Source organism: Sorex fumeus, unplaced genomic scaffold, assembly GCF_029834395.1.
Source record: "Sorex fumeus unplaced genomic scaffold, SorFum_2.1 ptg000122l, whole genome shotgun sequence".
Taxonomy (NCBI): Eukaryota; Metazoa; Chordata; class Mammalia; order Eulipotyphla; family Soricidae; genus Sorex; species Sorex fumeus.
Genome location: NW_026606179.1, coordinates 2,127,634 through 2,144,295, shown reverse-complemented (window position 1 = coordinate 2,144,295; position 16,662 = coordinate 2,127,634). Strand labels below are relative to the sequence as shown.

Below are 16,662 nucleotides of genomic sequence, written 5' to 3'. Positions count from 1 at the left end.
ACCTGGAGTCCAACCAGGGCCTCACACATGCGAGGCAAGTGCTCTCCTATTCCATCCCAGGGCTGATGCTCTGTGAGAGAAGCCCACTTCCACATGACAAAAGAGAAAACTGAGGTCTGGAAGGGGCTGTCCCCAAGCAAATTACTGCAAAGGGGGTTGTGTTTTGCATTAGGGTCTTGGCTTGGCCACTCATAGGTCATGAGCCTGTGAACCTTATTTCTCTCATCTGTGAATGGGGGCCTGGACCACCTGAACCCTGGCATTCTCTCTGCTCCCCATCTGCTGAGTGACAGCTGAGACTGCCAATGTCTTTTCAGTTCCCAGCACTATCCTTTCTGGAGCCTGAGGTCTAACCACACAGAGCTAAGGCTTGTCAGGCACCGAGTTCCTCCCTGTGCCTGGGCCAGGGAAACTGCATGCCTGCAACTCCGTCAGAAGCCACTGCCTTAGACACTGATTAGAAAGGAGACCAGGGTCTGAAGAGATATTACGGCAGGTATGGCGCTTACTTTGCACCAATGGGGGGTCAATCTCCAGGCTCTGATATGATGGTCTCCTGAGCTTACCAGGGGTGACTCCTGAGCACAGAGCAAGGAGTAAGCCCTAAGTGCCATCAGGTATGGCCCCCAAATCATAACAAAATAAAAAAGTAGATTGATGGGTGGAAGAGCTAGTAAAGAGGTTAAGGCACTTGCCTTGCAGGCAGCCAACCCCCTCAATCCCTGGCACCAACTGCATGTGTTCCCAGGGCACCTCCAGGAGTGATCCCTGAGCACAGAACCAGGAGTAATTCCTGAGCACCACTCCTTTAAAAAAAAAAGTATATTAAAAATTCCCTTTACCAAAAAAATAAATAAAAATAAAAAATTCCCTTTACCTCCCCGCCCCCCCGCCCCCCTGACACACACAAACAGAAACAGGCCACTCGCCTCAAAACAGACACACGGACATACAGATGCTTGGCCACACACATGCCACACACCAGAGAGAACACTTCCCAGCCCAGCACGTGTGTGCATCAAGACCACTGTCACTAATCCAACTCCCCACCCCAAGGTACACACAAACCACACATGGGGCCCAGCAGCACGGCCTAGCCGCACTGCCTACCACACAGTCACAAAAGCAGCAGTCCCAGACTTCCCTGCAGCCACGAGGGAACCACGCCCCCTCCACACACAGGCCACCCTATAAAGGCACGTGGACACACACAGCACACACAAAGGCCTCCAGCCTGCAAGCACACTATCTCCTCTTGCCACTTGGTTAAATTCACAGCACTTGTGCTCGCCACTTGGTTAAAACACAGCAGGAGGCGCCCCACCCAGAAGAGCCAATCCAGATAAATAAATCATGCTCAGCCCATCAATCTCAGCCCCAACCTGGCTGCCTCCTTGCTACAGGTAAAGTGAAACCGGCCTTAAATATTTTATAAATGAATAAACCTGTTAGGAGAATATAACTTCCAGAGCCGCTGGCTGCAGCTCCCAGCACCCCCTACATCTTCATGCTGAGAGTACCGTGGTGGTGGCAGGTGGTGGCCACTGGGGCATGTCGGGTGCCCCACCCGCTGCCCTTCTGCCAGGGGTGTTATTCCCAGGGAAAGGGGCATGCTGGGATTTTCCACCCACTAAATCCGGCTGCTGCTCAAAGACAGGGTGCTGCACTCTCATCTCTGGCTCCCCACCCCCCCTCCCCAAGCCATTAATGCCTTATAAATGCCAAGCCAGCCCTGGCAACAGAGACTTTCCAAAGCCTGTTTTACGTGGGCTTAGGTGTGTGGGAATCCACGGCTAGGGGGAGGGGAAGAAGTCCTGGCAGTGGGGAGTGGGGGTGGCAAGGGCAGCTGTGATGACCCGAGCTGCAGCTGGGCAGCGGGCACAGGGGGTTGGCGTGGGAGCACAGAGCTAAAACCTAGTCCGGAGATATGAAGGGGGAATGGAAGATGGTGGGGGGACCTGCAAGGGGGCTCAGCTCCAAGCCTGGCAGTGCAAAGGGAGTCTGGAGGCCACTGGGATCTGAGACCTCCAGGCAGTTTTGCGCCTCAGGGCTGCTTATCAGAGGTCAGTGGTGATGGGGAAGGGCTTCTGAAGGTAAGCAAAAAGGGAGGATAAAGTCAGAGGTGACTATCCATTTCTTTTCTAAAGTTTTCCCAAGAATGCATTCCAGTTCTCCCCAAATGACCTGTCTCGTGAAGAAAGCAGGGTATCTAATGAGACAAACAGGAATGTGATGGTATACTTAGAGCACATAAGACAGAATCTTCACCGAACAGGAGTAAAGATCAAGTCCAATGTATCTGCCTCAGGAGACTGGGAGTATGCGTGCATTGTTTTTCTTTTACCTCATCATCCATTTTCCAAAGGTCTATTATAAGTCTGTCCTCCTTTTTCAGTGAGGGGGAAAAAAAAGACTCTCAAAATCACTAAGTATCCTACAGAACTAAATATATAGCATGACTCCACGTTTTATATTTATTGTATTTACCATATATTGTTTGTCACAAGTCTAGAGAAAGAATGTCGATAAAGGTTACAGCCTTCCTTTGGCTTTCCTTTATTTTTAGGTTTTTCTAAAATCAAGCTATTAATAATCCGATCATTTCATTTAAAATGCATCTGGGTCCTGTGGAGATAGCTCCAAGGGCTAGAGTGCAGGCCATGCCTCCGGGCCCGGGTTCTGATGCGCAGGACGCAGGACAGCGTGCTCTTCCACCCACCAGGGATTGCCCTGGTGTCCCCTGTGCCCCAGGGCCTAAACAATTGGGATCTCCCTTCCCCCCAAGAAAAATACTTAGGTTTGGGACATTCTCTTCTTGATTGTTTGGTGGCCACACTCCATAGGGCTCTGGAGCTGTTGCCAGCTTCTCCGCGACCACCAGAGCTGGGATCTAACTCACTGCACCAGCATGAACGCCTACACTCCAGCCCTCTCAGCCATCTCCCTACCTGGGGAAAAAAAAAATTTTCCTCCTTGGTGGGGGATGTGATGGGAAGAACTCCGGCTGTGCTCAGGGCTTGCTCCTGGCTCTGTGCTCAGGAATCACTCCTGGCTGCGGTGCTCAGGGGACCATCTGAGATGTCTGGGATCTCATCTGGATGGGCCACAAGCAAGGTAAACACCTTCCCCGCTGCACTCTCTCTTTTAATATCGAGTCTGGGTCGGTCTTGCAACTGAAGCCCGAACGCGAGAACAGTCAGAGGTGAGGCCGGGACGCCGGAGAGAGGCATTTCTTCCAAGACGCGAGGCGGGCATTGAGTTGAGCTGCTTGTCCAATCCTGGTAGCAAGGGACAGAGGTCGGCTGAGCTGGGGAAGAAGGCAACCCTGGAGTGAAGGGCTGGGAACTTAAGCCCAGAAGGAGGGCAGGGTGGGCAGGGCTGGGCTGGCAGCAAAGCTCCGGAAGAGGCTGCCTCCAGGGCAGGCGGGGTGCCCGCTCAGGAGCTAGGAATGTGCCTCCAGGCCAGACAGTCCACGGGCTGCCAAGTAGGGGAGGCCTGTGCGCCTGGGCCCGGGTGTGGGGGTGCGTCCCGGCCCCGGCTGGGCCTGGGCGTTTTCAGAACGGGGGTGTCCTCTCTCTGGCCCTCGGGCGGGGACAGCCAGGCTGGCCAGCGGGCAGCCCACGCGAAGCTCACGGCTGGAGCCTCGGCGCCTGAGGTCCGGGAGCCGGGTGGTCTGGAACGCAGCCCCCGCTCCCGGCAGCGGGGCCAGGGAGCGGGCAGCGCGCGGCCTCCCGTCCCCGAGGTCCCGGACGTGGGCAGGCCCGGCGGCCCGCGCGGGACCCGAGCCCGAGCCCGGGCTCCGGGAAGGCGCGGCCGGGCCAGGCTGGCCTCGAGGCCCCGCCCCGCGGCCGCGGAGCACGCCGGGAGCGACCGTTGCCATGGCGACGGGGCGGCCGCGCGGCCCGCCAGCCCGGGCTTGTCGGCTCGGAGGCGGCCAAGATGGTGGGCGCGGAGGGCGGGCAGGAAGCGCGGGCGTGTGCCCCCCGCTCGCCCCCCGCGAGGCCGGGGGCGGGGGGGACGGCCCGGGGCGAGAATCGAGCGCGCCGCCTGCGGGCCGGCCTGGCAGCTCCAGCCGAGGCCTCTCCCGGGCGCGGGCCTCCTGCTGGCCGCCACCAGGCCGCCCTCCGCGGCTGCCCCTGCCCGCCTGGCCCCGGGCGCCCTCTTCCCCGGGCCGCCGAGCGCCGCCCGCCCGGACCCCCGCGCCCTGGGCCCCGCACGGACACCCCCGCGCCCTGTCCTCCGCACGGACACCCCCTCTCTGTTCCCCGCACGGACACCCGCTCCCTGTCCCCGCTCGCACGGTCACCCCCGCGCCCTGTCCCTCGCATGCACGGACACCCCCGCGCCCTGTGCCCCCGCACGCACGGTCATCCCCGCCCGCGCCCTGTACCCCGCACGAACACCCCCCGCGCCCTGTCCCCGACACGCATGGTCACCCCCGCGCCCTGTCCCCGACACACATGGTCACCCCCGCGCCCTGTGCCCCCGCACGCACGGTCATCCCCGCCCGCGCCCTGTCCCCCGCACGGACACCCCCGCGCCCGGTTCCCTGCACCCCGGTGGCGGTTTCCGCGAGTGCGCCCGGCTGGTGGGCGCCGTCCGCCTGTGAGCGCTGTGCTCGGGGTAGGACGGACAAGCCGCCGTCCCGGGCTAGGGCAGACGGGCGCGGCTCTGCCAGGGGGTGACGGCTGGGCCTGTGCCGAGCTCAGTGTGGTCCCGGCCCGGCCCCGGCCCGGCGCGAGCCGCCCGCACCGCCTCCCCTCCCCCCCACGGGCCCGGCTTCCCTTCCGAGACAGATCCCAGCCACACAAAGCCCTGTTTGTTTGCTTTCTCTGCTGCTCCCCCTGGATCCGATGTCTTTCTCGCTACCTGCCTGCCGGCTGGCTTCCCCTGCAACCCGCCTCCCCAGCCACCAAGGGAAGGAGAGGGCGGCCATTCCGGCAGGCCCGGCCTCACAGCTCCTGTGGGGACTCCAGTCCACTCCCCAGTGCAGTGGGGGCCAGGCCAGACAATGGCTCTGCAGTCCCCGGCAGAAGAAAGGGTCCCAGCTGGGACAAACAGGAGAGAGGTTCCAGACCGGCTGGAGAGGCCTACCCAAACGTGCCTCTCTCAGAGCGTGATTTGTTTTGTTGTCCCTCAGGAAAGCTACCCCTGACTTCCCAGCTCCAGTCCGACGGCCAGGAGATAAGGGAATGAGCGGCAACAGAAGGGCCAAACTGGCGCAGCTGAGGGATGCCCGGGTCCGCACCCTCACGCCCTCCCAGGTGTCCCCCGCTCTGGGATGTGGTCCATTGAGGACCTCATGTGGTGGATGACCTCTCACTGCAGACCTGCACAGATTCTTCCCGCGGCAGAAGCGTGCAGTCACGGGTACCACAGCGTCTCAGGAAGCCCGATCAGCTTGAGCAGAAACAGGATTTTCACAGGCAAAGAAAAATAAACACCCACATTCCACACCACAGTCTCTACCTGCAGAGTGGGGTCTGCCCTCTCTCCCTGTTCAAATAAAGAAACCCAACACTGATACTGCACAGAGATACCACAATCTCTAGCATGACTTCCCTTCGCTGGGGCTCTTTTATTGGGTCCTGCCACGCTGGGTGGCCTGGGCAGGTCCTAACCTCTCTGGGTGTCCCTCTTCCCCTTCCAATCCCTTTCCATGAGGGTTTAACCCTTGAATAGCTCCAGGACACAGACATGGTTATGGACACCAAGGATTGGAGGCTCCAGAAAGCTGTGGAGCCAAGCTGCCCCACTTGGAATTCAAGCTCACCTCCCCCCTCCCGCTCCCCTCCTCATGCCTCTCTGTCTCCCTCCCTCTCCCTCTTCCTCTCTTTCTCTCTCCTTCTCTCTCCCCCCTCTTCTCTTCCCCCCTCCCTCCCTCCTTCTCTCCCTCTCTCCTGCTCTCTCCTCTCTCCCCGTCTCCTCTTCTTTCCCTCCCTCCCCCTCTCCTTCTCTTCTTCTCTTCCTCTCTCCCTCCTTCCCTCCCTCCCTCTCTCTCTCTCTCCATGGGGGAGCACATCCAGTGATACACAGGACTTACTCTATGCTCAAGGATCACTCCTGGCAATGCTTGGAGAACCGCATGGGGTGCCAGGGATCAAACGCAGGTTGTCATGTGCAAGGCTAGTACCTTACTTCCTGTCTGATCTCTCTGACCCCTCAAACCCACAAGTGACTCCTAACCCTAAACACTTCCTGTCAGGTCACAGTACTATGACTGTGATTATCTGCCAAATAAATGAGGGAATGACATGAGGAAATGAGTGACTAGCAAGACCAGGTCTGTCTTAGCCCAGCAGATGTGATCGCCAGCCTGAGATCTGATCCTTGGTGGCTGTGTGACCTCAAACAAGTCACTTAACCTCTCTGAGCAGTAGTTTCCTTGACAATCTGCATAGGGCAGTTAATAAGGCTTACAGAGGACCACCCAATGCCCGGCACAATAGCAGGCTCTCATTAAAAGATGGCTTTTCTCCATGATCCCTTTTAGCACTTAAAGAGACAGGCTTTCACTTGTTAGAGGAGCCAGACCTCTCCCACCTCTGCCCTCACCCATCTGCTCTCGCTGCCAGGCATGCCCCAGCCACCAGCCCTGGTCTCTGAAACAACTCAGGCAGAGGCCAAGGGCTGCCAAGCAGAGCTCCCGGCTCCTGCTCTGTCCTAGAGCTTAGGGCTTCTGTGTTTCATCAGGCAGGGTGTGTGTGTGTGTGTGTGTGTATGGGGGGTGTACACAATGTCACCCCAAGGAACAAAGCCAGCTCCATCCACATCCTGCTGGACTCAAGAAAAGAGAGCCACTCAATTAAGTCTGATTTGGCAAAATGTCTGTTTTTAGAGCTATTTCAAGCCACAGTGGGATTTTTTCTGTGCTTGTCTCAAAGGTATCCTAAACCAGATTCCTTCCCACCTCCCCTACTCCTATCTGTGTTTGAAAAGAAAATATTGTTCTTCCTCTCCCCCACCCCCCACCTTGCCTTCTTTTTGCACCTATTGGAAGGATGTAAGACTAAGGGAGGGGCCTTCTCTGGGCCCCTCATGCAGGCTGCACTCTCCGCCAGTGGCAGGGTCTGCGGGCACCCTCTGCTCAGCCCCCTCTCCACAGTGGGTGGGGAGCTGCAGGTCCCCCAAACCAAAGTAAAGGTTTTTCCAGGCCTTGACTATCTTCCCACCTCTGACAGAGGCTTCCTAGCGCAGGACTTACTCCAGACTCTGCTTGGAGGCAAATGTCCCATTCTTTCTGTTACCTCCCAAGCTCACACCAGGCACCGGCTGCCCATCCCCCACCACACGCCTGTGACGGTGTGCCTCTGAGCATGAGCCCTGCCCCTGCCCAGAAAGACCTCCCCAAGGCGTCTCCTCAGATGGAGTGGAGAGCCACCTCCTACGCTGCATTCCCTGCACAGCTCACAATACAATTACAATTAAACTCCTATCTCTGCAATTATTCCTTTAATGTCTGCTCACCTCCCAGACTGTAAGCTTCAAAAGGGAGGTGGCAGGCTGGGGATGTGGCTCAGGGGTAGAGTTCTTGCACACGTGTGTGTGTGTGTGTGTGTGTGTGTGTGTGTGTGTGTGTGTCCTTGGGGACTGCAAAATGGTGGTAATGGGGCTGGAGAGATAGTACAAGGGTAGGGCACTTGTCTTGAACAAATGCCCCTGGCACTAACCCATGGTCCCTGGAGCCCTGCCATGCCATGAGTGATCCCTGAGCACAGAGCCAGGAATAAGCCCTGACCATAGCTGGTGGGACCCCCAAACAAATGAACAAAAAGGTAATAATAATAAAAAGGGTGGAGTAGCATCCACTTGGTCACTTTTGTTTCTCCAGGGCAAGGTTTCTTAACCCTCTTCGGGTCCATTGACCTCTTTTTTTTGCTTTTTGGCCCACACCTGTGGTGCTCAGAGGTTATACCTGGCTCTGCACTCAGGAATTACTCTTTGGCAGTGCTCAGGGAACCATATGGGATACCAGGAATTGAACCCGAGTCAGCTGCATGTAAGGCTAATGCCCTATCCACTTTACTATTGCTCTGGCCCTAGGACCGTTGACATTTTGATCTATATGATTTATTGTGGGGCTGCCCCATGCACCCAAGGACCTATCAGCATCCATATCCTGTACCCTTAATGCCAGCGCCTACCTAGCTGAGTGAACTAAAACTGGCTTCAGGCTTGACCCAAAATATTTCTTGATCCTGACAGACAATGTCCCCTCTATTTAAACATCATTGCTCTATGTCTGCCCCTTGGAATGAATGAGTGCATGACTTCCGCCTCCTCCCCACAACAGAACAGGTGTTTTTTTTTTCAAATTTTAACTTCTTTATTTTACCTTTTATCATAAGCCTACACAGATTTCATTTCCCCCATCAGACCAGAAGCTTCCAGAAGACAGGTCCATGTAATAGGCATCAGCTGTGAATTGATGTTTATCACCTGTTAGTATCAAAAATATGAGGTAGATTCTATTATTTTCCCTATTGTAAGCATGAGTACCTCAGAGGACTGGAGGGACCTGCCTAAGGACACCCAGATACCATCTGTTAGCCTCTGGCAACTGCTGATGCCCCAAAGCCTGTATTCTGACTAAGGAATCAAGAAGTTACTTTCAGCTTCAATAAACCTGTCCCCTTGCCCTTACTGCCCCTGGTGTGGGGATGGAACTCAGACCCACTTAAAAAGCACGTGTTCTACCGCTTAGCCACATCTGGGCACAACTGAAATCTTTCTCAGGTCCTGCTGTGTGTCAGACACAGCCAGATCTTTCCTTGGATTGCAATCGCACCCAGGCCTTACCTGCTGATCTGCAGTGCTGGACTAGCAGCTCCCAGCACTACGGAAGGTCCAACCAGATAGAGCAATGCTGACCAGGTCAGTCTGCCTTTCTGGGGGCTCTGAGGGCCCCTCCTTTCTTCTCAAGTGTCACCCTCTCAGGAAAGCACTGACAGGAATGACCTCCCCCAGCACTGAGGAGTCCACGAGGTTTCTCTGGGTGGGAATGCAAATGAGGAGTGGAGGTGGAGCTTCCCAGGTACCTGGCACTTTGCATCTCTCAGCTTTGACTCACTTCTCCCAACAAGAGTGTGAGGTGGGGTGCTGCCAGCACTGCCAGACACAGATGAGGAAACCAGGTGAAGAAAACTCGTAATTTACCCAAGTTAGCAAGTGGGCAGAATTAAGACCTGAACACAGGCAGTCGAAAACTCTCCAAAACTGATGTGCTTACCGACTCGATTGTACTAGAAATGCCTCCCGTTTATGGCATGGTCCCAGCACCTGACATGCAGTGCAGTTCGGACTCAAAATGTGATTTATGAATGAATGAAGGAATGGGTTTGTGGTTTTTCCATCCGTCACTGCAACTGATGTCATAAGTTGCTGAATGCTTTCATGGCAGCCACCGCATTACTGACACTTTGCAAACAGAAACTCTGGTCAGAAAATTCTAAATCTCACTAGTATCAGTGTACCACAGATTGGCCCATCCATCTACCTCAACCTGTCCAGAACAGAGACATGGTTTTGGTCAGTGTTGGCTCTGAGAGGCTCTGAATCTGGCCCACTGCCCCCACCCCAAAGCCTGTGTTTGCCCTCACCCCAACCCCAGCTCAGGACCTCCTCACTCTCCAGATGAAAAGGGACACCAACACCGTCATGGCACTTAATGCCCCGCCAATCCATCTTTCCTTTCGCCAATCCATCTTTCCTTTCGGAGGTTGTTTTAGAGCCACGCCCAGCAGTTCTCAGGGCCTACTCAGAGCTTGGTAGTCGGGGAACCATGCGGGGCCAGGATCAGACCTGGGGCTCCTACAAGCCAAGCAAGCACCGCCTGCACATTGAGTCACTCTCTGCTCCCATGTTCCCATCGTGGACAGGAGAGAGGAAGAGAGACATATAAACAGACTGTAGCAGCAGTTGGGGCTCACATCTTGTTCTGATTCTGAACCATGCTCCCTCATCATTCTGCCCAGGGCAGGGCAGGGCAGGCACCATCCTCAAGGTGCCTGAGGAGCAAGGATGCCCTCACTTGTCAGCCTTTTCCACCAAGTCCCCTGCTTCTTCAGCCCAGTCGATAGGGGAGACTGAACCTGAGGGAGGTGAGACACCTGGGATTCCTTCTCTAACACTCCTGACAAATGGCTCACACACAGACACAGACACACACAAACAAACACAGACACAAAGACACAGATACACAGACATATAGACACATACACACAGATACACACACACACCACACGGTGGGCCCTGAGCAGATTTTCCTCAGAGCACTCACTTTGCTCCTTTCTGGGTCAGGGCACCTTGTTCCCCAGTTGGGTCACTTGGTACAGAACTGGATGTTCACGGTCTTTCTGGCCCCCATCCTGGGAAGACCTGGGTGGCCGGACCACACACTGGCCAGACCACACACTTGTCTCTGGGGCCTGTGAGCACCAACTGAAACACGGAGAGGCGCCTGCAGCAGCACATGTGGGTAAAGGCCCAGCGTGGCGGGAAGCCTGCCTACCCGGGCATCCGTGCGTGTGTGTGCGCGCGCGCGCGCAAGTGCGTGTGCACATGTGTCCATCCCCACACTACACACACTCTCCATGTGGGCCAGAAAACAGAATAAGGATCTCTGCTTTGCCAGTCAAGCCCAGCCCTCACCTCCAGCCTCAGGCAGCCCCCTCCCTGCCCCCCTTTGTGGTGTCACATTCCAGTCTCCAGAGCCCCAGTGACCCACCCAGGCACAGGGCTCCTTGGGCCTCCTCAATCCCCTGGGAAACAGGATGAGCCAGTTTCTCCTGAGCCCCTGGGGGAGTAGCCTGGGGGAGCAGGCGCTGGGCCCCTCTGTCATCTGTCATCTGACAATACAACCCCTCACAACACCAGAAAATCCACAGAAACCCCAGGGGCCTACAGCCTGCACATCCACCTCCTGGGGCCCTGACTTCCAGGAAGCACCGCTGGCCCCTCCCAGGTCCAGGCCTTGCCCTTGGCCCCAGCTGGAGACAAGAGGGGGTGTGCTTGGGGTCTGATGCTCCAGCATCATGGAGAGGACCGACACTAAAAGAATTACGGGTAATTCCCTGAAGAACATGATGCCACGGGTATAGACAAAGGGAGATGACTCATTCTGCCTGGAGATCAGAGGGGATCAGAGAAGGCGGAAACAGTATGTCTGTTTGGGTCTTGGGAGGCATGGAGGAAGGCAGGGGCATCTGAGGTGGCATGAGGCACAGGCAGGGGCCATCTAGCATCATGGCAAGGTGAGGGATCGACTTCTTAGGACAGCAGAGGCACTCCTGGAAAGCTCCCTCTGCTGATGGGGTCTGTGCTGGGCGGGGTAGGGTAGAGGCGAAGAGGGCTACAAGCAGGCACTGCCAACAGCCCCTCCACCCTTCTCTGAGCCAGTTCGGCCCCTCTTGGCCATGGTTCAACAGATCATGTCCATCCCAGCCTCTAAAGACATATGGGGCACGCTCCTTCAGCCAAGAATGCCTCCCCCCCACCTCATTCTTCCCAGCCTGGGCTGGGTGTACCTGCTTGAAACCTCCTCTTCCATGCAGCCTCCCAGTGGCACATCATGTCCAAGCCCTAAGGTGAGGGCTCTCTGCCCTATCTCCTTGGAATGGAACCTTGACCTGTCTCAGCATCCTAGAATGCCCCCACAGGACCCTCCCAAGGATCTTGGGAGGCGCTGCTTCTGGCCTGAGGCCACACACACTCTCACACACACACACACACACACACACACACACACACACGGGAACTGGTCTCTCCAACTCACTATATTGTGACATACTCGGGGTGGGTACAGCAAGCCTAGGACCTTGACAAGCACCTTTGAGAAGACCTGTTTCCTCAGGGCCTGAGCCCAGGTGCTGCTCCTGCAGAAGCGCCGGCCTGTGTGTGCTGGGAGAGTACAGCCCTCCTCACCATGGGAGTGGAGGGGTGGAGGGTGTGGAGAGCAGTTCAAGAGGCAGAATAGAGGGCACCGGTACTGTGGCCCCCATAACGGCTGGGTGTGGTCCCTATTCAGAAAAGGAGGGAGAGTGGGCAGAGGAAATATCCCACCACAGGCAGTTGTTAAAACAATGAAGCGCAACCAGAAGGCCATGGAAACAGAATAGTAATCACCAGCCGGCCACGGCAAGCATATTGATTGGGACAAGCAGGGTTATAAACTCCACAAATTTATAAGAATTTACTATTTAAACCCAGTCACTGTAGTCCAGGGAGGCTATTACTTGAACTATCTCCACTGCACAGATGGGGACACTGAGGCACAGAGATAGAATCAATTCTCTGGTACAGTGTGGAGGAGCAAGGCGTCAACATCTCACCTTCCAACCTCTCTAACACAAAGAGAAAAAGGAAGCCAAGGATAAGAGGGAGCGCTTGTTTCCTATTAGGAGTAAAAGAAAACTATGTATCCTTTGTAAGACCTACTGTACTTAAACTCTAGAAGGATACATTCAAACTATTACTTTGTAACAGTTTGCTGTTAGTTTATAACTATTACCTTACAATAGGATACATTTAAACTGTTACTTTATGAGGAGGGGGGTTTGTAGGGTCATGTGCAGGGCCTTTACTCTCTGTACTCTGGGTAATTCACAATTTTCAGGATAAGAATGTACCCATGTGTCATTTGAATAATTTAGAAAGAGAGGAACTGTGGGCTGAAGTGATAGTATAGCCGGTAGGGTGTTCGCCTTGCAAGAGGCCAACCTGGTTTTCATTCCCAGCATCCCATATGGTCCCCCAAGCACCTCCAGGAGTGATTCTTGAATGCAAAGCCAGGAGTAACCCCTGTGCATCGCCTGGTATGACTCCCCCCCCCCCCCCGCCAAAAAAAATGGAAAGGAACTGAGACCAGAGAGATAGTATGGCGGATAGGGTGCTTTCCTTGCACATGGCTGATCTAGGTTTGATCCCCAGCATTCCATATGGTCCCCTGAACACTGCCACGAGTAATTCCGAGTGCAGAGCCAGGAGTAACCCTTGAGCACCACCGGGTGTGACCCAGAAACAAAAATGGAAAAAAAAAAAGAGGAACTGTTAGGGTTACAATTAACATTTGTTGAACACAGATTTATTTTCTAAACCTGTTTTTTTCCCCTCAAACTCTGGATATGACTTACTAGTGGACTGTGAAATCAGCGTAGTTGATACTCAATTAGAAAAAAGTGGATGTGGGGGTGGGGGGGGCGCTGAGAGTTAGCATTCAGGAGGCCTGGTTCAATCCCTGGCACCTCATGGTTGCCTGAGCACCACAGGGAATAGTTTCTGAGCACTGATGGGTCAGCCCCTACACCCCCAAGCAAAAGGAAAATGAACAAAATTCAAATAGGAAATTGGGGGAGATAACTCAGAGAAGCGTAGCACATGCAGGCATGTGAGACATCTGAATCATATCACAGGGAAGGCCCCTTATAAAATACTGGGGATGGGGCCAGGGAGGTTGTTGGCCACAGGGCTGGACTACAAACTTATATGCACGAGCCCCTCAATTTGGGAGAGGGGCATGGAGGCCATACGTGCCTTCACTCAGGGATCACTACTGGAAGGGCCTGGAGAACCACAAGGGATGTTGCTGTGTGCAAGGCAAACCTTCCTTATCCACTGCACCATCTCTCTGCCTGCCCCAACCCCAGGTTCTGTTCCCTAGCACCTCATGATCCCTGGGTCCCTAGAAGACTAGCTGCTGAGCATCACTGGGCATGGCCTCCAAACAAAACAAAACGCAAATAGGACCAGGAAAGTGGCTCAAGTGGTTGAACATATGCTTTGCAGGTGTGAGGACCGAGGTCTGATCCCTGGTGCACAGCCCTCTCAGCATCACCTAGAATGCCCCTTGCCAGTTGTCCTTGGAACAATGAACCAAATAAACTCCCCCCCTCAAAAAAGAAATCAGGGCTAGGATGTGTGTAGGGGCTCTCTCCGCCCTTGGAGAAGCCTGTGTTCTCTCTTGAGTATGTTACTCTCACTCTCTCTCCTTCCATACCTAAAAATCCTCCAAATAAAATCTATTTACTTCAAAAAAAAAATCAGGGGCTCAGAGATAGTACTGAGTAGGGTGCTTGCCCTACATGTGGTCAGCCTGAGTTCAATACCAGGCATCCCATATGGTCCCCCAAGCCCTCCCAGAGTGAGCCTGAGAACAGAGGCAGGATTACACCCTAGCCACTGCTGGGTGTAGCCCCCAAACAAAAACAAAACAATCAAACTAGAACCGAAAATGTGGGTTCAGCTGGATGCAAAAGAATTGTTTCACTGAACTTTTATTTCATATATATGGGAGGGGGAGGGGAGAGGAGGAACTGAGTAGTGATCTGAAATGTCACCCACTATAATAACCACCAGCAAGAGTGTTGGTCTAGACTTGGGAATCCGAAGAGGAATCTCAGAGACCAGGTCTGCAAGGCTTCTCTGCAGAGAGGACCAGCTCCTCTGTTTAGAGAGAATCCAGTGGGGTGTTGCTGCCTGTTGACAAAAACCTCGCTTTGACCACGAGATGACTTCTGGGGCTTGACACGCATTCCATCCTCCAAGGCTTCCTTTTTGGCTTGTGAGGAGAGCCTTTGCCAGAATTTTTGGGCTGACCTCCCCAGAGACGAGAATGTCTGGCTGGAGTCTCTGTGTTACCCCAAAGGCTATTTCCCTTGCTCCTAAGGGTTCCCCTCCCCAGTGCTCCTGGGGCCCCATATATCCCTGGGCTATCAAGGGGGAGGGGTGGGAAAGATTCAGATTCCCTTCCAGTTTCCAAGACTGGAAATTTGGAAGCCTCAGAATCACAGCTGTGCGGTCAGTAGGGTGGAGTGTGTGTGTGTGTGTGTGTGTGTGTGTGTGTGTGTGTGTGTGTTGCAGAGGGGGTGTGCCCCCACCAGGGTAAGTGCTAATCAGAGGTTCCTGAGCAAGGATAGGGCTGGAGGAAAGGTGGGGGCCCAGCCTGGGACTCCCACGGCGCTGGCGCCTCCACATCAGAGCTCGCCTAACCCACCCCCGCCTCCCTTCCCGGGGCAGCAGACAACTAAAAAAAGATAAAATAAAAAGAAGTAATTCCCCTGCTCTGACGTCAGCGCGAAGTCTTAACAGCCCAGCAGCGGCATGAAACTGGATTGCAACCAGATGTAATGCCCTTGAATCCTCACACACCACTGCGTGCAAGAGAAATAAAGGCGGGGGGCGGGGGGTGGTGGTGATCGAATGGGAGGGAGCAGTGCGGGTCTCGCGTGGGTCCCGGGAGCAGAGTGCGGAAACCGCGGGGGCCGAGCAGGGAGCTCAGGGCCCCGGCCGCCATTCAGGCTGCCTCCCCTCCCCCAGCCCCCCAATAGCGCATTGTTACACTCTGCTTTATCCATTCAAGCCCAAGCCCCTGCGCTGCCCACGGCCGAAGGCTCCCAAGGCGGGCACAGCTCGGCCCGCACTCGGCCCCCTGGAGTGCACTTGATGAGAGCCAAGAGCCCCAAGAAGAGAAACCAATCGTCGGGAAAACGGGCGCCCCAGGAAGCCGGGGCCTCTGCAGCCCAGGGCCTGGAGGCCGTTTCGCTTCCCCTCCGCCCCTTCCCGGAGGCCCCCCGGCGCGACCGACACTCCAAATGTCACCCCCGCACCCTGCCACCCCCTCGGCCCCCACGTCCTCCTGGGTCTCCTGCCGAGGAGCGGGGACACGGACCTGGCCGGCAAGCCGCTATCCAGGGGCCCGGCCAGACTGTCCGGTGCCCCCGGCCGTGACGTCACCCCAGGGCCCCGCGTCCAGGGCCTGGCCTCGGGGCTGCTTCCTGCCCAGCGGCAGGGCCTGCGCCAGGCCGGAGTGCTCGTGGGGGGCACGGCCCTCGTCGCCCCGACCCCGCGCCACGGCCCAGGCCAGGCCCCGGGCCCCGCACCGGGAAACCGGCTCCCGCCCCACCCGGGACGCGCTCCCAAGGCGCCCTCCCAGCCCCCGAGCCGCGCGAACGCCCCCCACGGCCCCGCTCGCGCGTGTCGGAGCCCGGGCGCCGGGACGCGCGCAGCGACGCGCCCGCCGGGGCCCCTCGCGCCCCCGCGCCGCCAACCGCCTCCCGGGGCCCCTCCCCGGCGCGGGGCGCCCCCGCGCACCCCCGCACAAAGCGCCGGCCCGGGGACCCCGCCGGGGACCGCGCTCGCTGCTCACCTCGGCGGGCGCCGCGCTCACTCCGGGGCCCGGGCTCGGCCGCGGCGACTCGGCGGCCCGCAGGCCCGGCCGGCCATAGGGGTCAGCAGGCGGCGGCCCGGCCGGCCCGCGGCCAGGCGGGGACCGGGCGGTGCAGGGCTCGCGCCGCGCGTCGGGCCCGGCGGCGGGCGGGGGCGGCGCCCGGGGGCGCGGGCAGCGGGCGCGGGGAGGGCCCTGGCCGCGCACCCGCCGGGCCTCTCGGTGTCGGCGGGGCCGCGGCGGGGAAACGCGATCCCCTCGGCGCAGGAAGAGCGGGCGGCGGCGGGGGGAGCGGGCGCGCGAGAGCGCGAGAGAAAAGTTCCCGGGCGGCCTGGCCGCGCTCGCTCCTCGCTCGCTGCCCGGAGCGCCCGCTGGGCCGTGCGCGCCCCGACAGCACCCCCTGGCGGCCCGCGCGCCCCACTGCGGGCGCTCGCGGCACGCACGCACACACGCGCCCCCGCCCCCGCCCCGCACCCGCGTCAGCCGGCCTGGGGGTGGGGAGG

The 16,662-nt window shown here is 57.1% G+C and overlaps 1 protein-coding gene across 1 annotated transcript in view; it reads right to left on the bottom strand.

The window, feature by feature from the left end:
- RAI1 (retinoic acid induced 1) overlaps positions 1 to 16,269 on the bottom strand; it is a 122,162-nt gene extending 105,893 nt beyond the window's left edge. The window contains exon 1 of the mRNA XM_056136898.1: positions 16,142 to 16,269. The gene's annotated coding sequence lies outside the window, so the exon portion shown is untranslated. The remainder of the gene's footprint in view (positions 1 to 16,141) is intronic.
- Positions 16,270 to 16,662: the final 393 nt, after the last annotated feature.